This window comes from Macaca fascicularis, chromosome 19, assembly GCF_037993035.2.
Source record: "Macaca fascicularis isolate 582-1 chromosome 19, T2T-MFA8v1.1".
Taxonomy (NCBI): domain Eukaryota; kingdom Metazoa; phylum Chordata; class Mammalia; order Primates; family Cercopithecidae; genus Macaca; species Macaca fascicularis.
In genome coordinates this window covers 12,717,933-12,741,617 of record NC_088393.1, presented here as the reverse complement: position 1 = coordinate 12,741,617, position 23,685 = coordinate 12,717,933, and the positions used below count along the sequence as shown (strand labels likewise).

The window sequence follows — 23,685 nt, the reverse complement described above, 5'->3', positions numbered from 1 at the left end:
ATGTATATATACATCAAAACATAACATTGTATGTCATGAACATATACAACCTTTGTGAAGTATTTTAAAATAAAAAAAGGAATGTTTACTGAATCTATGCCTGTTGGATCTTTGAATTACTGAGAAGTGTTGAAGTCTTCAGTTAATTGTGAATTTGTCTGTCTCACCTTGCAGTTGTGTGTTCTTGCATGACATATTTTGACAATCTGTTAGGTGCATATCTTTTAAATTATGTCATTTCTATTATTGGGTCTTAATTTCTTTTCTTCCTGAAATATCTGGTTATTCAATCCAGTGTATATTTTATACCAGGCATTGTTGTTTTCCTTTCTAGTAGCTCAAATTGTGTCTTTAGTTTTTAATTTTGTTTCTTTCAGACAGGGTCTCTCCCTGTCACCCAGGCTGGAGTTCAGTGGTGTTATCTTGGGTCACTGAAACTGCTGCCTCCCAAGCAAATGATCCTCCCACCTCAGCCTCCTGAATAGCTGGGACCACAAGTGCACACTACCATGCCCAGGTAATGTTTTAAACCTTTTTTTTTTTTTGAGAGACAAAGTCTTACTATATTGCCCAGGCTGGTTCCCTGGGCTCAAGGGATCTTTCTGCCTTGGCCTCTAAAAGTGCTGGGATTACAGGTATGAGCCATGGTGCCTGGCCAGTTTTTAATTTTTTTTAAGGTCAAATATAGTAATATAAAATTTACCATTTTAAGTATGCCATTCAGTAGCATTAAATACATTAACAGTGCTTTAGAACCATCACAGCTAGCTAGCTCCAGAATTTTTTCATTATTCCAAAAAAATTGGTACCCATTAAACAACCATTCCCCATTCCTCCCATCCCCAACCCTTGGTAATCTCTGTTTTCCTTTCTTGCTCTATGAATTTGCTGATTCTAGGTGCGTCATGTAAGTAGAAGCATACAGTATTTGTCGTTATGTGTATGGCTTATTTCACTTAGCATAATGTTTTCAAGGTTCATCCATATGTTAGCATGTACCAGTAATTCATTGTTTTTGTGCCTGAATATTCCCAAGTGTGGTATATTGGATACACCACACTTTATCTATCCATATGTTGAGCACTTGGGTTGTTTCTACAAAACTGTTTTGACTACTGTGAATAATACTGCTCTAAAATTGGTGTATATGTGTCTGAATCCCTGCTTTCCATGGTTGATTGATTGATTGAAACAGTGTCTTGCTCTGTCGCCCAGGCCAGAGTGCAGTGATGTGATCTTGGCTCACTGCAACCTCCACCTCCTGGGTTCAAGCGATTCTCCTGTCTCAGCCTCCCAAGTGGCTGAGATTACAGGTGTCTGCCACCACACCCAGCTAATTTTTGTATTTTTAGTAGAGACAGGGTTTCACCTTGTTGGCCAAGCTGGTCTCAAACTCCTGACCTCAGGTGATCCACCTACCTTGGCCTCCCAGAGTACTGGGATTACAGGCATGAGCCACCATGCCTGGCCTCCATTATTTTAGATACATACCTAGGAGTGGCACTGCTGGGGCACAGGGTTTTCTATGTTCATGTATAGCCATACTGTTTTTCACAGCAGCTGTGTTTTACATTCTCCCCAGCAATACACAAGGACTGCAATTTCTCTGCATGCTCACCACCCTGGTTATATTCGACTTTCTGTTTTAAATGGCAGCCATTCTAACAGTTGTGAACTATCTCACTGGTGTTTTGATTTACATTTCCCTGATCACCAGTGATAATGAGCATTATTCCATGTGATTGTTGGCCATTTATGTATCTTCTTTGTACAAATGTTTTCAAGTCCCTCACTCATTTTTGAATTGGGTCATTGGTTTGTTGAGTTGTAGGAATTCCTTATGTATTTGAGGTATTAATCGCTTCCAAGATATGTGATTTGCAAAAACGTTCTCTCATTCTGTATAGTCTTTTCATTGTCTTGAGAGTGTTCTTTGGTGCACAAGCTTTAAATTTTGATGTAGTCCAGTTTATTTTTTGTTTGCCTGTGCTTTAGATTTCATATCCAAGAAATGATTGTTAAATCCAATGTCATGAAAATTTCCCCTATATTTTCTTCTAAGTCTTCTACGGTTTTAGCTTTTAAGTTTAGATCTTTGACTCAAAGTTAATTTTTGTATGTAAGGTAAGGGTCCAACTTTATTCTTTTGAATGTAGATATCCAGTTTTCCCAACAACAAATGTTGAAAGACTGTCCTTTCTCCATTTAATGATCATGGCACTGTTGTCAAAACTCATCTGACCACATATGCAAGCATTTTCTTTCTAGACTCTCTGTTCTGCTCCACTGGGCTGTATGTCTGTCCCTGTGCAGTACCATGTGATTTTGATTATGGTAGTTTTATAGCCAGTTTGAAATCAGAAAGTGTGAGTCTTTGAACTTTTTTCTTGAAGATTGTTTTGGTATTAGAAGATTCCAAATGAACTTTAGGGTTGATTTTTTTTCTAGTTGTGTTTTTTTTTTTTTTTTTTTTTGAGATGGAGTCTCACTCTGTCTCCCAGGCTGGAGTGTAGTGGCGCAATACCAGTGTGCTGCACCCTCCATCTCCTGGGTTCAAGTAATTCTCCTGCCTCAGCCTCCTGAGTAGCTGGGATTACAGGCACGAGCCACCACACCCAACTAATTTTTTGTATTTTTAGTAGAGACGGGGTTTCACCGTGTTGGCCAAGCTGGTCTTGAACTTCTGACTTCAAGTGATCTGCCTGCCTCAGCCTCCCAAAGTGCTGGGATTACAGGTGTGAGCCATGGTGCTCAGCCTAAAAAAGAAGGCCATAAGGATTTTGATAGGGGTTGCATTGTATCTGTAGATTAATTTGGGTAGTACTATCATCCTAACAATAGGAAGTCTTATAATCCATGAACATGGGATTACTTGCCATTTGTCTGTTTTTTAATTTGTTTCAGCAATCTTTTGTAGTGGTCAGTGTACAAGATACAGGCCTCCTGGCTGAATTTTTACTGTTTTCGATGCTTTTGTAAATGAAATTGTTTCATTAATTTTCTCTCAGACCGTTTGTTATTAGTATATAAAAACACAACTTGGGGCTGGGCACGGTAGCTCACGCCTGCAATCCCAGCACTTTGGGAAGCAAAGGCGGGTGGAGCACAAGGTCAGGAATTCAAGACCAGCTTGGCCAACATAGTGAAACCCCATGTCTCCTAAAAATACAAAACTTAGCTGGGTGTGGTGGCACACACCAGTAGTCCCAGCTGCTCGGGAGGCTGAGGCAGGAGAATTGCTTGAATAGGGAGGCGGAGGTTGCAGTGAGCAACACCACGCCATTGCACTCCAGCCTGGATGAGTTAGACTCCATCTCAAAAAAAAAAGAAAACAAAAATGCAACTTGGGCTGGGCTTGCTTGGTGGCTCACACCTATAAGCCCAGAATTTTGGGAGGTTGAGGCAGGAGGATCACTTGAGGCCAGGACTTTGAGACCAGCCTGGGCAACATAGTGAGACCCCATCTCGTTTAAAAAAAAAAAAAAAGGCCAGGTACAGTGGCTCACACCTGTAATCCCAGCACTTTGGGAGGCCAAGGCAGGCAGATTATCTGAGGTAAGGAGTTCGAGACCAACCTGGTCAACATGGTGAATCCCCGTCTCTATTAAAAATACAAAAATTAGCTGGGCATGGTGGTGTGCACCTGTAGTCACAGCTGCTTGGGGAGGCTGAGGCAGGAGAACTGCTGGAACCTGGGAGGCAGAGGCTGCAGTGAGCCGAGATCACGCCACTGCACTCCAGCCTGGGCAATAGAGCTAGACTCCCTCAAAAAATCTATGACGTTCAGGTTTGGAGAAAGACTTGTTGTCTTCTGGAGAACGGGTTTATGATTTTGACAGTTTATTTAGATCAGAACCTTAAGCTGATTCCAGGTGAGTGTTTCTTGCTGGTGAAAATTCAGATGCTGAGGCAGGCAGCATTTCCACACTCAGGAGGGGACGGGAACTCACAGGTTGATACCCTCTGGGGCTGCATTACAGCAGTCAGAACCTGGCTCTTAAAGTTGGGGATGTGACTTATTTTCTGAATGCGGCTTTTCCTTGTGAAGGAGGATGCTTATCTGAGCTAGTTCAAATGTTTGCTGTTCTTCCCTTTTCATTGAGACGAAGTCTCTGCTGCCCAGGCTGGAGTGCAGTGGCACGATCTTGGCTCACTGAAACCCCTGCCTCCCGAGTTCAAGTGATTATCCTGCCTTGACCTCCTGAGTAGCTGGGATTACACGCGTGTGCCACCATGGCCAGCTTTTTTTTTTTTTTTTGAGATGGAGTCTCTGTCGCCAGGAGTGCAGTGGCGCGATCTCGGCTCACTGCAACCTCAGCCTCCCAGGTTCAAGCAATTCTCCTGCCTCACCCTCCTGAGTAGCCGGGACTACAGGCACGCGTCACCATGCCCAGCTAATTTTTTTTGTATTTTTAGTAGAGGTAGGGTTTCACCATGTTGGCCAGGACGGTCCCGATCTCTTGACTTTGTGATCTGCCCCCCTTGGCCTCCCAAAGTGCTGGAATTACAGCCGTGAGCTGCTGTGCCCGGCCTAGTTTTTTGTATTTTTAGTAGAGAATGGGGTTTCACCATGTTGGCCAGAATGGTCTCAAACTCCTGACCTCAGGTGATTCACCTACCTCGGCCTCCCAAAGTGCTGGGATTATAGGTGTGAGCCATCGCGCCCGGCCCCTTTTGATTTCTTTACAGAATATTGTGATAGTATAACTCTTTTCCATTCACTTAATTTTTGTTCCCTTCTTGGCCATGTTTTTCTTTTTTTCCCTGAAAATGGGTAGACTGAGATAACGTGTGAGGAAGCCTTGGCCATGCCACCAGCCGCTTTTCCCAAATTCGTGATCCCTGGAAGACATCTGGGCCCGCCCTCCTGTTCCAGCCCAGTAGCTTCCAGTAAAGGTACTGCTCCATTGGACATGGAGTATGGAATTGCCTGCTCACACTTGTCCAGGAGGAAGAAACAGAAAGGGCCCAGTGAGTACAGGAAGATGCCAGTGCCCACTGTGGAAAGCCTGGAGCAAGTTTTTCTTAAATGCAAATGTCCCCAGTGTGGGGTCACGTCCAAGCTCCAGAAGGAAGCCTGGCCTCGGGGGTGGGAGGACTGCTGCTAGAACCTGTCAGTCCAGCTCCACACTTCCATGCTTTCCGTGGCTTCTCCTGAAACCCGGGCCTAGGGAGTGGGGCTTGATCCCTATCCTAGGGGTGCTGGGCGGGGTTGTGTAAATCATCCAATCAGGCGCTCTGCCAGGAGGGTGGGGCCGAGCTCCGTGAGTCTAAGGGGCTCTTGTTCCCCTAACCCACTGAAATCAGCGTTCCAGAGGCTGAGGTGGCTCCACCACAGCTTCTGTCCGGTGGTGACCAGCACTGATCCCCGGAGCCAAGGGAGGACCCGGGACACCTGGGAGCCGGGAAATGGTGAGTGTGCAAGGCTGGGCGGGAGGAGGGGCTGGTTGGGACCTGCTGTGGTGGGACCCGGGCCTCTTAGCAGTGATTCCGGGGTCTGCGGACCCGAGTCTCCCTGGCGCAGCTCGGCCCTGGGTCCCCTCGGCTACCGGGTGGGGCTAGGCCAGCAGCTGGGACCCCGGGCATCCTGTCCCATCCCTGCGCGGCAACAGCAGCCCGGGTCCGGAGCCCTCTCGGCAGCAAAGCGCTGGCAGTGCCCGCAGCCCCGCGTCTCCCCAGATTGTGTGGGGGCCACGGGAGGATCACGGCGAGAATCCAGACTCATGTGTGGGGTTCTCCTGGGAGGAGCTGTGGTCTGTGGGGTTCCCAATCCCGCCTTTCACCTGTAAAAATTAAAATGCAGCACCGTTAAATATTTAATTATTTAGCCAAGGGCAGTTCATGAATAACCCAACCATGGCTTGCTCTTTGGGGTCCCGTCAGGGGTGCTTGAAGGAAAGGCTTTTCTAAGGTGTATGAGGAAGCAGACCAAATTCAATCTTTTGATTGGTTATGAGTCGCCTTATTTGGTCTGTTAACCAAAGATTAAAAAAACAGCCGTTTTATTCTGAGCCACGTTTAAGGACAATAGCCTGGGAAGGCAGACCCAGCACAAACAATGTGTCCTGGAGTGGCTACGTGAAGCCTTATACCTTGTGTTACATGGAAAATGGGAGAGGCGGGCAGTGACCTTATACATAAGATAAAGCAAGTATGTGGTTAAAGTATATGAAAGGTTAACCAATACACAGGCATCTTAGGGTTTAGAGAGGGATGACTGAATCTGTCCTACCTTTGCTTCATCTGATAGGCAAGGTTGTAATCAGTACAGGTCAGGGAAATATTTGACTTGCAGGCTGAGAGTTCAGCTTTATTTCATGGGTCTGGTTTCTAGTACCTGTATGTCCCAACCTGCAGCCATCTTAGGCCACTTTTAAAAACAAATTTCTTTCAGTTTTTCCTATTTCTGACAGGTCTATCCAGGTGGAAATGTTCTGGTCCTGTAGTCGGAGGTTAAATTTCATTTTCCTCTAAATTGGTAATTTACAGGCTGCATTTGTGTTCGATTTTGGTGTCCTTGGGTAGGAACTCAGGGCACTACAGCCACTCCAATCTGATTGCCTCTTATTTCTTTTAACACTCCCCAGGGGTACCGATTTTCCCATGTATTTGTTTGCCCTTGCATTTTCCAAATGTGTGGGACACAGGTCTCAAATCCACAATTCTGTTTGCTGAACTTAACCCTTCTAGGGTTTGTATGAATTCCTAAATTTCCAATTCCTTCCCCACATTCCCAAGTGCCAGCTTTGCTTCATCGATTCAAAATATTACCAACTATTTGTCCTTTATTGTACATTTCAAACAGATGCAGTACTTTATCATTTTTTCACAGAGCAATAGATGGCTCTTTTTAAAATATTTTTCTGTTTGTGAACATTTCACATGAGGAAAACAGAATAAGTGCATGAAACTCTGCTGCAAAAAAATCTTCGTGCCTCTCCTCCTTTTATCTTCCCTAGGCACAGACACCTTGCCAGAATGTCTTTGGATTGAGGTTTACTTTTGGAAATTTTACAGGGTGATCTGTCCCTGTTCCTGGGTTTCAGACTTCCTGGGGTTGCCCCAGGATGCTCACAGTTGCCAGGTGTCTTGCAGGATCTAGTGAATAGCAGCCCCTGGTTCACTCCCAGAGGACAACCTCCGCCTTCTGGGCTCAAGCAATCCTCTCAGCCTCTCAGAGTGCTGGGATTACAGGCATGAGCCAAGGCACCCAGCAATTTCTGAATTTTGAACCAGCCATGTACACCTGTAATGATTCCCACTTGACTGTGGTGTATAGTTCTTTTTCTACATTTTCAGATTCAATCTGTGAATATTTTTTGAGAACTTTTAGGATCTATGATGAGAGTTACTGGTCTATAGTTTTCTACCTTTGTAACGTATCCATCTAGTTTTGGCAGTAGGATTCTGTTGGCCTCACAGCATGTATTAGGAATTGTTTACTCTTGTATGTTATAGAAAGATTGTAGTGAACTAGTGTCAGTTATTTAAATGTTTGGCAGAAATGACCAGTGAGACCATCTTGGTCCTTGTCTGTCCTTTTTTGGACTGTTATTACGTTATTAGCTGATTCACTTTCTTTTAACACATATATACCTATTCATATTGCTTATCTCTCCTTGTGTGTGTTTTGGTAGATTGTCTCTTTCAAAGGATTGGTCCATTTCATCTAAGTTATCAAACTTGTGGGCATGGAATTGTTCATAATAATCCTTTATGGTTCTTTTAATGTCCATGGAATTAATAGTGACGAAACCTCTTTCATTTATAATCAGTAATTTTTTGGGTCTTCTCTCTTTTTTTCTTACCCTGGCTATAGGGTGTATATATATATATATATATAAATTTTATTGATATTTTCACAGAACCAGCTTTTGATATTGTTGATTTTTTTTTTTTTTTTTAAAGATGGAGTCTCGCTCTGTCACCAGGCTGGAGTCCAGTGGCGCCATCTTGGCACACGGGAACCTCCATCTCCTGGGTTCAAGCTGTTCTTGTGCCTCAGCCTCCCCAGTAGCTGGGATTACAGGCACGTGCCACCACACCCAGCTAATTTTTGTATTCTTAGTAGAGATGGTGTTTCACCATGTTGGCCAGCATGGTCTCAATCTCCTGACCTCGTAATCCTCCTGCCTCAGCCTCCCAAAGTATTAGGATTACAGGCGTGAGCCACCGTGCCCAGCCTATATTACTGACTTTCAATTTTCAATTTCATTGATGTTTTCTGGAATTGTTATTTTCCTGTGTTTGATTTAGATTTATCTTGCTCTTCTTTCTCTGGTTGCCTAAACTAGAAGGTTAGATTGTTGATTTTAGACTTACTCTGCTTTGTTTTATTTGTTTTGTTTATTTCAGACAGGGTCTCACTCTGGCTGGCTGGCTGGACTGCAATTGCATGATCTCAGCTCACTGAAGCCTCAACCTCCTGGGCTGAAGCAATCTTCCCACTTCAGTATTTACATTTGTTAAGAGGTGTTTTATGGCTCAAAATGTGGCCTAACTTGGTGAATATTCCATGCAATCTTGGGAAGGATTTGTAGTTTGCTCTTGTTGGTTGCTGTATCTTATAAATACCTCTTAAATCCAATTGATTGATGATGCTGTTGAGTTAAAACTATGCCATTAAATTCTCTTTGGGGCCGGGTGTAGTGGCTCATGCCTGTAATCCCAGCACTCTGGGAGGCCGAGGCGGGTGGATCACCTGAGGTCAGGATTTTGAGACCAGCCTGGCCAATATACTGAAACCCTGTCTCTACTAAAAATACAAAAAAACAAAAAAAACAAAAAAACAAAAGCTGGGTGTGGTGATGCTCGCCTGTGATCTCAGCTACTTGGGAGGCTGAGGCAGGACAATCACTTGAACCCAGAAGGTGGAGGTTGAGGTGAGCCGAGATTGTGCCACTGCACTACAGCCTGGGTAACAGAGCAAGACTCTGTCTTAAGGAAAAAAAAATTATGTTTGGTACTGAAAAAAAAAAAAAACAAACCTATACCATTAATGATTTTCTTCCCACTTGATTTGTCAACTACTGATAGAGGTATGTTGGTGTGTCCCACTATGAAAGAGAATTTCCTTATTTTTCCTCACAATTCTATAAGTTTTTGCCTCATGTATTTTGACACTCTGTTATAGTTGCACACCTAATAAGGATTTAAGACAATTGATTTGGTTGGGCGCGGTGGCTCACGCCTGTACATTGGGAGGCCAAGGTGGGTGGCTCACTTGAGGTCAGGAGTTTGAGACCAGCCTGACTAACATGGTGAAACCCTGTCTCTCCTAAAAATACAAATATTAGCTGGGCATGGTGGAGGGCACCTGTAATCCCAGCTACTGGGGAGGCTGAGGCAGGAGAATCGCTTGAACCCAGGAGGTGGAGGTTGCAGTGAGCCATGAGCACGCCTTTGCACTCCAGCCTGCGTGACAGAGCAAGACTCCATCTCAAAAAAAAAAAAAAAAAGGTTGATTTAAAGTCTTTGTCTAGTAAGTCTAATGTCTAGGGTTTTAGAAATGGTTTATCTCAAATGATTTTTTCCATTCATGAGCTATGTTTTTCTGTTTCTCTGTATTCCTCATAAATTTTGTTGTTGAAACATGGACATTTGAATGTCATAAGGGATGCCTCTAGAAGTCAGTTTCTCCCTCTTCAGTGTTGCTATTTTTGTTTGTTAACTTTTCCAAAGTATTTTTGCAGAGATTGTATTAATTGTTGTGCACAGCCCTTGAAGTTCCTGTTCCTTTAGCTTATGTTTAGCCTGTGTTTTGACAGCGATTCCCTTGCATCACAAGAGCTAAAGAAGCAGAAACAAAAACCTCATGGTGGCCAGGTGCAGTGGCTCACGCCTGTAATTCCAGTACTTTGGGAAGTCGAGGTGGGTGGATCACGAGGTCAGGCGATCAAGACCATCCTGGCTAACACCGTGAAACTCCGTCTCTACTAAAAATACAAAAAAAAAAAAAAAAAAAAAAAAAAATTAGCTAGGTGTGGTGGCATGCACCTGTAGTCCCAGCTACTGAGGAAGCTGAGACAGGAGAATCACTTGAACCCAGGAGGTGGAGGTTGCAGTGATCGCACCACCATACTCCAGCCTGGGCAACAGACCAAGACTCTGTCTCAAAAAAAAAAAACCTCACACCTCCCAGTTTTTATGGATAGTTCTAGCCTGTGGCATTCCTTTAACACTTAGCAAGGCTGCTTAAAACTCTGCTTCCGCCTTCACTTTCTGCCTAACTGATCCTAGAGATTAGCCAGTGCTGAAAATGAAGGTGTTCTTAGGTCTGTGATGTTAGCTGTGGGTTTTTAATAGATGCCTTATAGCAGGTTGAGGAAGTTCCTTTCTATTCCTAGTTTACTGAGTGTTTTCATTGTGAAGATGTTGAACTTTGTCAAGTGCATTTTCTTTGTATATTCTACATATTAACACCTTGGCAGTTATGTGATTTGCAAACATTTTCTGCAATTCCATGGGCTGCCTTTTCACTGTGTTCATGGTATCCCCTGAGGGACATAAGTTTTTAACTTTGAAGTCAAACTTGTCTATTCTTCCTTTTGGTGACTGGGCATGTGTTGTATCCAAGAAATCATTACCAAATTCAATTTCATGAAATTCCTCCCTCCATGTATTCTTCTAAGAGTAGTTTAGTTTAAGTCCGTGACTCATTTTGATTTCATTTTTGTATATGGTGTAAAGTAAGGGTCCAGCTTCATACTTCTACATGTCAAGACTGTTTTCCCAGCACCACTTTTTGCAATAACTTCCTTTTCCCACTGAATGAACCTGGTACCTTGCTGAAAATCATTTAATCATATATGTGAGGATATCTTCTGAGTTCTCTATTCCATTGATGTACCTTCTGTCCTTGTGCCAGTACTACAGTGTTTTATCTATTGTATATTTAAGTTTAAAAAGGAAGAGTAAGACTTCCAAATTAGTTCTTTTTTGTTTTTTTTGAGATGGAGTCTCGCTTTGTCACCCAGGCTGGGGTGCAGTGGTGCAATCCTGGCTCACTGCAACCCACACCTCCCAGGTTCAAGCAATTCTCCTGCCTCGGCCTCCTGAGTACCTGGGACTACAGGCACACACCACCATGCCTGGCTAATTTTTTTTAGATAGTGTCTCACTCTGTCACCAGGCTGGAGAGCAGTGGCGCGATCTTGGCTCACTGCAACTTCCACCTCCCGGACTCAAGTGATCTCCTGCCTCAGCCTCCAAAGTACAGGCATGTGTCACCACACCCAACTTATTTTTGTATTTTTAATAGAGACGAGGTTTCACCATATTGGCCAGGATAGTCTCAATCTCTTGACCTCATGATCTGCCCACCTCGGCCTCCCAAAGTGCTGGGATTACAGGCATGAGCCACCGCACCAGGCTCAGCTAATTTTTAAAAATGTTTTTAGTAGAGACAGAGTTTCACCATATTGACCAGGCTGGTCTCAAACTCCTGACCTCAAGTGATCTGCCTGCCTTGGCCTCCCAAAGTGCTGGGATTACAGGCGTGAGCCACTGCACCTGGCTTGTTCTTCATCAATCGTTTTGTCTATTTGGGGTTCCTGAAGATTCCCTATGAATTTGAGGATGGGCATTTCTGTTTTTTTTTTTTTTTTTTTAAATTCATTGGTGCCAGGCGCGGTGGCTCACACCTGTAATCCCAGCACTTTGGGAGGCCGAGGCAGGTGAATCACCTGAGGTCAGGAGTTCAAGACCAGCCTGGCCAATATGGTGAAACCTCGTCTCTACTAAAATAAAAAAGCCAGGCATGGTGGCATGCGCCTGTAGTCCCAGATACTTGGGAGGCTGAAACTTGAGAATTGCTTGAACCCAGGAGGTGGAGATTGCAGTGAGCTGAGATCACGCCACTGCACTCCAGCCTGGGGGATAGAGTGGAGTGAGACTATAGTCTCCAAAAAAAAAAAAAGTCATTGGTATTTGGATAGGAATTGCATTGACTTTCTAGACCATCTTCAGTAGTATTGATATCTTAATATTGAATCTTAAAATCCATGAATGAGATGTCTTTCTATTCATTTATATCTTTAATTTCTTTCAGCAACATTTTATAGTTTTCAGTGTACAAGTCTTTTGCTGCCTTTGTTATTGTTCATGGTATTGTTTCCTAATTTCCTTCTCAGATTATATGTTGTTAGTATGTATAAATGAGAAGTATGTATAAATGATTTTTCTTTAAGGGATGGGGTCTCACTATGTTGTCCAGGCTGGAGTGCAGTGGCTATTCACAGGAGCAATTGTAGTGTACTACAGCCTTGAACTCCTGGGCTCAAGCAATCCTCCTGACTTAGTCTGCAAAGCAGCTTGGACTACAGGCTCATGCCACCACACCCAGTTGAAACTGACTTTTTCATGTTGATTTGGTATCCTGCAACTTTGAGGAATTTGTTAGTTCCAGCCATTTTGGGGTGTTCTATGTGTGTGTGCATATGCACAATCTTTAGGATTTTCTGCCTATAAGATTGTTTCATCTGTGGACAGAGATAATTTTATTTTTTCCTTTTTGGTTTGGATGCATTTCTTTTTCTTGCTTAATCATTCTGTGTAGGACTTCCAATAGTGCACTGAGGCAAGTGGTGAAAGCAGGTGTCCTGTTTTGTTCTTGATCTTAGTGAAAAAGTTTTTTGTATTTCACCACTGACTATAATGTTTCTATGGCTTTTTAATGTATGGCTTGTATTATATCGAGGTAGTTTCTTTCCAGCTCAAGTTCTGTGTTTTTATCATGAATGGGTTTTGTATTTTGTCAAACGCTTTTTTTCTACATCTACATTGAGATGGTTGTGGTGTATTACTTTTTTTTTTTTTTTTTTTTTTTTGAGACAGAGTCTTGCTCTGTCGTCTGGGATGGAGTGCAGTGGCGTGATCTCAGCTCACTGCAAGCTCCACCTCCCGGGTTCATACTATTCTGCCTCATCCTCCCAAGTAGCTGGGACTACAGGTGCCCACCACCACACCCGGCTAATTTTTTGTATTTTTAGTAGAGACGGGGTTTCACTGTGTTAGCCAGGATGGTCTCGATCTCCTGACCTTGTGATCCACCCACCTCAGCCTCCCAAAGTGCTGGGATTACAGGTGTGAGCCACCATGCCCGGCCACTATTTTTATACGTTGAACCATCCTTGCATTTTAGAGATAAATCTCACTTGGTCATGGTATGTAATCTTTTAATATGCTGCTGAATATGGTTTGCTAGTATTTGAGAATTTTTGTATCATATTCACAAAGGACACTTACCTGCAGCTTTCATTCTTGTAGTGTCTTTTCTTTGGTGTTAGTGTAATTTGGGCCTCATAAAATGAGTTTGGAAGTGTTCTCTTAATTTTTTTAAGTTTGGGGAAGATGGGTATTAATATTTTTTTTTTTTTTTTTTTTTTTTGAGACGGAGTCTCACGCTGTTGCCCAGGCTGGAGTGCAGTGGCGCGATCTCGGCTCACTGCAAGCTCCGCCTCCCGGGTTCCCGCCATTCTCCTGCCTCAGCCTCCTGAGTAGCTGGGACTACAGGCGCCCGCCACCGCGCCCGGCTAATTTTTTTTGTATTTTTAGTAGAGACGGGGTTTCACTGTGGTCTCGATCTGCTGACCTTGTGATCCGCCCGCCTCGGCCTCCCAAAGTGCTGGGATTACAGGCTTGAGCCACCGCGCCCGGCCGGGTATTAATATTTTAAATGTTTGGTAGATTTTAGCAGTAAAACTCTTTGGTCTTAGGTTTTTACTGTTCGTTTGTTTTGTTTTGTTTATTACTACAACAGTCTCCTAGAACTGAAGATCTGTTCAGATTTTCTGTTTCTTCAGGACAGTCTATGTACATTGTGTTTGTAGACATCTGTCCACTTCATCAGTGTTACCCAACTTATTTCTGTACCCTTAGACTTCTTCAAGTAAAAGGTCTGAGGCATAGTTTTTTCAGTTGTGTTCTGCTGTTATTATGGTATATATTCTGCTGCTATTGATGTGGTGATCAGGTGTGAGACTATGGGAAGCATTTCATGGACCTATGATTTGACCTCATTTGTAGGAAGCCTGTGTCCCTGTGTTGTGACGCTTTAAAGTATTTCTCCCTCACTTCTGCTTAGTTGAGGCAAAAAAGAGGGGGATGGAATTAGGTATTTCCTTTACCCCAAGAGGTTTGCCTCTGGTAAAATCTCAATTTGGTTTTTGAGAAACAGTTTCTTTTGAAGATAGGTCTTGTTAAGAATAGAATTCTCTGGGCATATTGCAAAATAGTGGCAGGGTGCTTTGGAAGGCAGGGGCACGAGGATCACTTGAGGCCAGGAGTTTTAGACCAGCCTGAGAAGCATCGCCAGACCTCATCTCCAAACAAATGAATAATAAATAAAAATAAATAATAAATTGATAGCTAGAGAGATTATTGCTTGATGGATTGATGGGCCTTATTTCATTAAAATGAAAAGGCTTATTGCTGTTTTCCTTGCCTCAGTACATTTCATACATGCTAGTGTTTAAGGCTGTGTGCCATCCAATTCCCTCATCCATTCCAAGAGTTATGGTGCTTGAGCTTCTTCAGGGTTTTTGTTTGCTCTTGGGAAAAATATTGCTCCAATAGTCTTTAAGCACAAATGCACAATAAACTACCTAGAGAAAAATTACTGGGCTGATGTAGATTATGGTAAAGTTCAAATTACATGAAGTAGCAATGGAGTGTATCTATTGACTCCCACTCCTTCGTTCATGCATACCTATTTATTTTCTATGGTCATTGCCACTTAGGATTCTCAAATTGACTAATTTTTGTCCTTCTAATCAATGAGAAATGTCATCTAGTTGACATTTTATTTGGCTATTTCCTCTTTTTTTTCATACATGGTCTTTCATTTTCAGTTAAGTAGTTTCTTTATTTTCCCATGTTTTAATCTTGTGTTTTACTCTACAAATTAATCCTTTTATATTGCACGTACTGCAGATATTTTTCTCCTACTTTGTTGTTCGTCTTTTACCTTCCTAATTTTAATTTATTTAAATTTATCACTCTGTTCCTTCACTGCTTACTTTTTTTATTTTTTACTTTTATTTTTTGAGATGGAGTCTTGCTGTGTTGCCAGGCTGGAGTGCAGTGGCAGGATGTCGGCTCACTGCAAGCTCCACCTCCTGGGTTCACGCCATTCTCCTGCCTCAGCCTCCTGAGCAGCTGGGACTACAGGCACCTGCCACCACGCCCAGCTAATTTTTTATATTTTTAGTAGAGACAGGGTTTCACTGTGCTAGCCAGGATGGTCTTGATCTCCTGACCTTGTGATCTGCCTGCCTTGACTTCCCAAAGTGCTGGGATTACAGGCGTGAGCCACCACACCTGGCCCCAACCAATCTTTTGTGCCCTATGTAAATCAGACACTGCCTCCTCAAGCTCATCTATAAAGCTGTCTGCATTTCACTGTGGAAGCAGCAACCCACTTCTCTGAGACCCTTCTCTCTGCAGCAGAGAGAGCTCATCTCTTTCGCCTATTAAACTTCTGCTCAGAACCTCACTCTTTGTGTGTCCATGTCCTAGTTTTCCATGTCCGTGAGACAATGACACCACTTCAGTGTGAACTCTCATGAACTGAGTCTAGATCCCCAGGGCTGTCCGTCTCACCTGTCCTCTACACACATCTGGGATATGTCACGGCTTGGTGGTCTTTGAAGATGTGGCTGTGAACTTCATCCAGGAGGAGTGGGCTTTGCTGGATTTTTCCATGAAGAATCTGTAGACATGTGATGAGGGAAGCCATCAGCACCTGTCTTCTATAGGTGAGGATAATATTTTTTTCCTTTAGTCAATTAGAGAGAAGTGCTTCTTGGCCATCAGTACTATTCCAAAATTTGGAATGTGGAAAGGGGGTATTTTGATGAATTGATCAAGCATGGCTGCAGTGCACAATGAACCTACAATCCAGTAATTCTTCCATACTTTCTAAATGATGATGATTTTTCTTGGTCTACATTTTAGGAAACAAATGGGAAAACCAGAACATTAAAGATCAACAGAAAATCTCTGGGAGAAATCTAAGGTGATTTGCACTCAAAAGAGGGGAAAAAAAAGTCTCTTGAGGGTATCTTTGCATGCTACCAATTTTTAAAACAAAATTTTCAACAAAAATATATACTTAATGTAACATAGATGTTGAAGTATTTATAAAATACTTCACTTGGAAACAGAACTAAGAAACCTCATACATGGATATTATTATTTTTATAATAGCTATTGAGGAGCCTTGTTACAGAGTAATCAGTGCATTTACTTTCAAACAATTCATAAATGGCAGAAAACCTGCACCTTCTGTGATACTGGTAGCAATGTATGTTCAAACCTATTAATGAATATAAGTAATTAATGAACCACTAATAATGGGCTTGTCTTTTTTTTTTTTAAGACCGAGTCTCACTCTGTCACCCAGGCTGGAGTGCAGTGGCACCATCTCAGCTCACTGCAACCTCTGCCTCCTGGGTTCAAGCGATTCTCCTGCCTCAGCCTCCTGAGTAGCTGGGATTAGAGGCACGCACCACCATGCCCGGCTAATTTTTGTATTTTTAGTAGAGACAGGGTTTTACCATGTTGGTCAGGCTGGTCTCAAACTCCTGACCTCATGATCCACCTGCCTCAGCCTCCCAAAGTGCTGGGATTACAGGTGTGAGCCACTGCACCTGGCCAGGCTTGTAATTTTTTACAGAAGTCATTACATTAGAAAAATTGTGAAAGTAGGGTAGTAGTTGTGGAGAAACCTTCAGCTAGATTCCAAATCTCAATGTGTTTAAGTCATGCTCTTCTTTGGTTCTGTGAACATATTTATAATGTACACTTTGAAGTATTTTTCTATTAAATCTGCTATCTGTTCTCACAGGCAGTTTCTATTGTCAGCTTTTCTTTTCTTTTTGATGTATGGGCTGTACTTGTTGCAAATTGGACATTTTTTATAACATACTGAACCTTCTCAGAGTATGTTCAGTTTCTCCAGGCCTTGTTATTGTTACTTGCTTTATTTTGTTTAGTGACTGATTGGACTATTTTGGTGACGTCTATTTCTGTAATAGTTAAAGAAGAAAGAAACACAGCTTGATGGTTAAAGATAGGTTTATTTTAGAAATAACCTGAGAGGGGCTTCTGGCCAATTTTGGTCAGGAGCACTTTTTCTTACAGACTAAGAGTACATATTGGTTTTAGGGTGAGGGGGCTTATTACAAGCTTGGAATGTCTCTGGGCGGAGGGGAGGTTATTTGGGGGCAGACATCTTTCTGGCCGGAGGGGGGTTTCTCAGGGCTGGCATCTTCCCAGCCAGAGGAGGGGTTATCTTGGTGCATGTCTCTGGTCAGGGAGGAGTCTGGAATGTATTTGGTCAGAGATGTTATTTGTGGTTTATGTTCATGCTGACCTTAGCCATTAAGCTGATGCCCTTTGGATTTAGGCAGCTTTCGATAAAGGTGAATTTTAAAATGAGGTGCTTGCCCACGATGGTGATGTTCCTGCTCTGTCAATTTCTTCCTCATAACTTTAAGCCTCTGATATTGCTCTTGAGGGGAGGGGAAGTGGCTCAGCTTTGTTTCTGCCTGCAGTCATCCTGGGATGACAATGGTATGGTGGGAATCTCTTCCTCTCTTGGACAGCCCTCAGATGTTAAACTGTACTAATTGCTGGTTGATGGCTCTGTTGTTCTCAAAAAAGTCCAGGGACAAATTTGCCCTGTAAATCCAAGTATGTTTTCTCTCCTTTCTAAGAATACTATCTGAGATCAGCAGTTAATAGTTGTTTGTTTATACACTTCACAGACTCCTCCCTAACAGTGTTTTTTCATGGTTTTCTCCACAAATTATCTGGCCTACAGTGCAGGCAGTATCTTCATTAAATCCACGAATCTCCTGGGAATTGTTTTTCACCTCCATTTCCACTGCATCAAGGATAGAGTGCCCTTTGGCTTAAATGTCTCATGATCTGTTGCAATTGAAGTTAATTCTTAGGCAAGAGGTTAGGAGCTCTGTTTCACAGCTTACTTCTCTTCCACCTCAAGGCAAAATCTGACAGGGCTCTGAAGTTTTGGTAGGAACACTGGCAAGCTGCTTTCTGAATAATCCTCTCTTTTTGGAAACTGAGTGTTCAGTGGTGGGGAGAGACAGCAGCCTGATGTCCTCTTGGCCTGTGTCCTGGTATGGATCCACCACCTCTATGAGCTGAGGCAAAGTTGGTCAGTGTCCTAGCAATCTGAGTGCACCATGCTCACAAACCATGTCCCCACTTTTCAAACATACGCACACAGGATGTAATCTCAGTAATGGGTAGGTGGAGGTAAGATGAGAGAAGTTGAAGTTCTGCCCTTCCTAGAAAAAAGCTTTCTGACTAGAGGCTGGGTGACTGAGCAGAAGCATCAACATCATAGACAAGCATCTCATTTTAAAAGTCACCTTAATAAAAAACTGCCTAAATCCAAAGGGCATCAGCCTAATGGCTAAGCCAGCATGATCATAAACCACAAATAATATCTCCAACCAGAAACATCCAAACTCTTCCCTGACCAGAGACATGCTAGCCCCAAGATAACCCCCCTCTGCCCAGAGACATTCCAACCCTGCCATGAACTTCTCCCCCACACGGAAACATTCCAAGCTTGTAATAAGCCCCCTCACCCTAAAACCGATATAAACTCAGTCTGTAAGAGAAAGCACTTCTGACAGAAGTCAGCCAGAAGCCCCTCAGGTTTTTTCTAAAATAAACCTGTCTTTGACAGTCAAGCTGTCTTTGATAGTCAAGCTATATTTCGTGTTTCTTTCCTCTGACTCTTACATTTGGTGCCGAAACCCAGGACGGGTGCTGGGGGCAGAGGCTCTCTTGCAATCCAGGAAGTAGTGGGCAATGGCAGCTCGTCCTGAGTTAATTCCTGGATCCTGAAGGTCTCTGGCCACCACTCCGTCTTTTCTTTGTTCGCTTTTCTCTCATCCTCCCTTTTCTCTCTCTCCCTCCCTTGTACAGCTGCAGTCCAAGAGGCCAACTGGAACATCAACATGAGACACTAATCCAGCTGACTGGTAAGAGCTGCCCTCCCCTGGCTTTCTCACGGTGCCTAGAAAAAGTCAGGTCTGCTGTCTTGGTCCTCAGAGGACCAGTGGGACTAACCCAGAGGAAATCTTGGAGATGCCCAGTTTCTTCTCAGCTTGACCATCCTCTTTAGAAAGGGTCTCTGTCTTTTGTCTGGGGACACCTAGAACAAAAACAGACACCCTTGGTGGCTTCTTGCCAGTCCACATGGGTGCCAAACAATCCCATGTTCCCACACCCTCTCCCCTGTGCTGTCTCCTTCCCAACCTCACCAAACTTGGCTTAGTCTTTTATTGTAACATAGCCTGGCCCCAATACACATTAGATAATGACAGCTGATGGCCCAAAATGGCACCTTTAACTTCCAAATTCTCAGGAACCTTAACAAATTTATAACCAGGAATAGCAAATGGCAAAAGGTTCTCTGTATTGACACTTTCTTCTGCTTCTACCTTAAATCCTATCTCTCCCTGTGTCAAGCTTGCACCTCTCATAAAATCTTTCTTCCTGGCTGGGCACGGTGGCTCCCATCTGTAATCCCAGCACTTTGGGAGGCCGAGGTGGGCGGATCATGAGGTCAGGAGATTGAGACCATCTTGGCTAACACGGTGAAACCCCATCTCTACTAAAAATACAAAAAATTAGCCAGGCATGGTGGCAGGCACCTGTAGTCCCAGCTACTCGGAGGCTGAGGCAGGTGAATGGTGTGAATCCGGGAGGTGGAGTTTGCAGTGAGCCAAGATTGTGCCACTGCACTCCAGCCTGGGCGACAGAGGGAGACTCCATCTCAAAACAAACAAACAAACAAATCTTTCTTCCTAATGAAAACCCTCTCCAGGTCTCTCCCTCCTCCAAGCTATGAGTACATTCAAAAGGCTTCTCTTCATAAATCTTGCTTTCCTAGAAAAGGTTTTTTCCCAGTTAACTGAATTACTTTTCTCCACTCTGTCTTGCCGCCCTTGGTGCATGTATAAAAGACCCTAAAATGGCTTCAAGTGGCCTGGGACTCCTTGGGAAAACAGAAAAGGCGCCACAATCCCATTTTGGAGAAAATCTGTTTTCCTTATGGAACCCCTGGAATTAAAGGTAAGTACCTCTCAAAGTCTTTGTCTTCCGGCTCTACTTGTTTATTAGGCCCTGGAAACTGCTTTCCTAGCTCTCTTTTTTTTTTGAGACGGAGTCTCGCTCTGTTGCCCAGGCTGGAGTGCAGTGGCCAGATCTCAGCTCACTGCAAGCTCCGCCTCCCGGGTTCACACCATTCTCCTGCCTCAGCCTCCCGAGTAGCTGGGACTACAGGTGCCCGCCACCTCGCCCGGCTAGTTTTTTGTATTTTTTAGTAGAGACGGGGTTTCACCATGTTAGCCAGGATGGTCTCGATCTCCTGACCTCGTGACGTCCCTCCGTCTCGGCCTCCCAAAGTGCTGGGATTACAGACTTGAGCCACTGTGCCCGGCCCCTAGCTCTTTTCTTAAAGGACCCCACCCAAAGGCCAATAAGTCAATTGGGAAATGAGCAGAAAAAAAATCTTGTAACTACTAAATCTTCTGGTTGTCTTTGTGGCTATATGTGTGTTATGTGTGCAATGTCTATTAAAAGAACTCTAATTGGCAAAAAAATAAGTGCTTAAATCAAATATATTTAAGGGAAAAGTAAAAGCTATGGGATCTTTCAGTTCACGTGACTTTAATCTTTAAAACTTACTGGTACAGTAAAGTTAGAAGTGTCTTAAGAGTTGCCAGCATACATTTTTGTTTGCATTTATTAATCAAGCAATTTCATTTTTATCTCTGCCAAATACTGTAAGGTATCAAAACAAAACTATGACTCAACCCAAACAAAATAATCTTTAATTTTTTAATAAATGAAACATTAATATTGGTTTAATGAAAATAGCTACATCCTAAGATTTTCATTTAATTAAAATCCTACATCCTAAGCTGTTTAATATCCTAACTTCTACTCTTATGGCCTTAGGCAGTCTAGTCCGCAAGCGTGAAGGAAGTTTGTTTTGGGAAAGGACTGTTATCTTTGATATTAAAGGATTTTATATTTTAAAATGTTATATGGTAAATTTTTGTCCTAAAGTAAATTAACTGGTTGTTTAAAGAAAGGGATGTTTCCAACAAGTCAGAAAGTTGAGGCATGTCAGATTGTCTGTGAAAGGCAAGAAAAATTTTATAAATGGAATTTATGCAAGAAATATACAATTTAAAAGTGATTAGGCCTCCTGACTGCTTTATAAAATGCCCCTATAACTCTTACCTGTACAACTTGCCTGCTTTACAGCTAGGTAAAACTTAGGACACAGAATTAATGCTGGACTAACACAGATCTTATCTGCACTTCTGTGTAGGTCCTAGGCTCTACACCTAGTACATAATTAAAATCCCAAACTTACCAAGGTGTTCAACAAAAGTTTGCTAAAAGTTAATTATGTGGAAAGTGTGTAAGGAAAGTAAAATATACTTTTAGTAAAAAGATTATAAGAAGGCATGAGATTGTGGATTTTTACCTATATTAAAAAGTTAAAGAATTGTTTTGAAGGTTTAAGCAAGTTTTGGAAGGTTAATTGTAAAGGAAATTCTGCATAAACATATTGGCTAAAGTTGAAGGGGTAGCATCCAGTTTTTCTGTAAATTGAGCATTAAAATAAAAGCACAGTGGGTTTATCTTAAAGCACTAACCTGCTCTTTAACAAAATATAAAGGGTTAAAAAGGGTCTATAAAAATCTTATCTTATGGTCAAACATTAAAATTGAGTAAATGCATCTACAAGGTTTTATTAAAAATGGAGTTTAATATTAATAGTGCACTAATATAAAGGTAAAATTTTGTGTATTTGGTATAAAATACAGGAAGCATTGTCAAATACAAAATGGTGTTTGGCTTTCTGTGGGCTATATTTGTATAACTGTTATTGGTATGTGTTCCAAAGTTATGGGAAACTCCTACAATTCTGACATATCTTAGTGTACCTTGTAAGTAATAATTCTAATTGTTATGTTAAAATTATTGTGTGCCACAGAGGTAACAGATATCCTTGTCAATTGCGTCTTTATGGCTATTCTAAAACTTTTTTTCTGAGACAGATTTTCACTCTTGTCGCCCAGGCTGGAGTGCAATGGCATGATCTCGGCTCACTGCAACCTCCGCCTCCTGGGTTCAGGCGATTCTCCTGCCTCAGCCTCCAGAGTAGCTGGGATTACAGGTGCACACCACCACACCTGGCTAGTTTTTGTATTTTTAGGAGACACAGAGTTTCACCATGTTGGCCAGGCTGGTCTGAAACTCCTGACCTCAGGTGATCCGCCAGCCTTGGCCTCCAAAAGTGCTGGGATTACGGGCATGAGCCATGGCACCCAGCCTATCCTAAAACTTTTTGTCATCCATAAACAATTGTTGTCTTGCTTTGGTCCTTTTTAAAAAGTTAGTTTTATAATCAGCTATAAAGGTCTATCAGGTGCCCTTGAATGCAGGTTTCTGATAACTTTGAAAATTGTTGTATCAGACTAGAGGAAAACGTTCAGAACTCTTAAAAAACTAAAATGTTAATATCAATCAGGACAGGAATTAACTGCATGAACTAAACTGTAGGCGACTGGAGTGATTTTTTTTTTTTTAAGACAGAGTCTTGCTCTGTAGCCCAGGCTGGAATACAGTGGCATGATCTCGGCTCACTGCAGCCTCCTCCTGGGTTCAAGCAATTCTCCTGTCTCAGCCTCCGAAGTAGCTGGGATTACAGGTGCATGCCACCATGCCTGGCTAATTTTTGTATTTCTAGTAGAGATGGGGGTTCACCATGTTACCCAGCTGGTCTTGAACTCCTGACCTCAGGTGATCCACCCACCTCGGTCTCCCAAAGTGCTGGGAGTTTACAGGCATGAGCCTGTACAGGGATTACAGGCATGAGCCACCACACCCAGCCTGGAGTGATCTTTTTAACGTATTGCTTAAAATATTGCTAATCCTTTGTTTTGCTTTTCAAAGTCCAAGAATATTTTCTTTTGAGCTATTGACAGCTTTTAACAATTTAGTATGCTTCCATGAACAAAATTTGGAGCATACTTGTTTCTCTCTACCTGATTTTCTCCAGAATTTGGAAACTATCTGTAAGTATTCGTAAGTTATGGTAGTATAGTTATTTGCATAAGTGCAACCAGGAATGTTTTCTTTTGTAACAGGACACAATTGGAAAAACTGGTTATTTTACCAAGGCTTTGCCTGGAATGGTGTGCCTTCCTTCAAGGAATCAAATTTGACTTATGGAGCCAATAAAGCCCTTGGAAAGCTGGCCTCAGATTTTGTGTACACAGTCCCTGTACAGGGTTTCTGATCTGTGGTAAGTAAAGAATGTCACATTTTGACAGGCCAGGAGTCCCAAGTTATCTTGGAACCTCAAGAGGAGAGGAATTCACCCAACTCATAGGTATTCAATGGTACAAATCCATGGCTGGGCTTGCCTTTAAAAAGGTCTTAGCTCAGATTCCTTCTACGAAACAAAGTTCCATCAAAGCCAATTTAAAGGGCCTATGTAACAAATAATTATTCTTGCTCCACTGTATGCAAATAACTAAGCCAAGTATAATAAAGAAACTCAGTCCTACTAGCATGATTTGTCTTTTAATGAAAATGGTAAACTTGAGAGAGAAAATTATG

The 23,685-nt window shown here is 42.6% G+C and overlaps 1 protein-coding gene and 2 long non-coding RNA genes across 7 annotated transcripts in view; 2 read left to right on the top strand and 1 right to left on the bottom strand.

Annotated features, from left to right (window-relative positions):
• LOC102128900 (uncharacterized) overlaps positions 1 to 23,685 on the top strand; it is a 200,982-nt gene that overhangs the window by 87,037 nt on the left and 90,260 nt on the right. The gene's annotated exons all lie outside the window — the stretch shown is intronic.
• On the top strand, positions 378 to 23,630 carry LOC107128690 (uncharacterized). Of its 3 annotated transcripts, XR_010583379.2 has the most exons (5): positions 15,620 to 15,755; positions 15,955 to 16,015; positions 18,964 to 19,019; positions 20,007 to 20,115; positions 23,211 to 23,630. It is a non-coding gene; the product is annotated as an uncharacterized lncRNA (long non-coding RNA). The 3 variants fall into 3 exon arrangements; XR_010583381.2 differs by lacking the exon at positions 15,955 to 16,015 and having other exon boundaries at positions 15,617 to 15,755; XR_012428438.1 differs by lacking the exons at positions 15,955 to 16,015; positions 20,007 to 20,115; positions 23,211 to 23,630 and adding an exon at positions 378 to 517 and having other exon boundaries at positions 15,517 to 15,755; positions 18,964 to 19,298.
• The window catches only part of LOC141409206 (uncharacterized), a 35,469-nt gene continuing 16,524 nt past the window's right edge, over positions 4,741 to 23,685 (bottom strand). The window contains exons 2-3 of one of the 3 annotated variants that reach the window (XR_012428436.1): positions 15,601 to 15,943; positions 4,741 to 5,783 (exon numbers count right to left, since the gene is read on the bottom strand). This is a non-coding gene — a long non-coding RNA (uncharacterized lncRNA). The remainder of the gene's footprint in view (positions 5,784 to 15,600; positions 15,944 to 23,685) is intronic. The other 2 variants (XR_012428435.1, XR_012428434.1) reach the window with 2 other exon arrangements.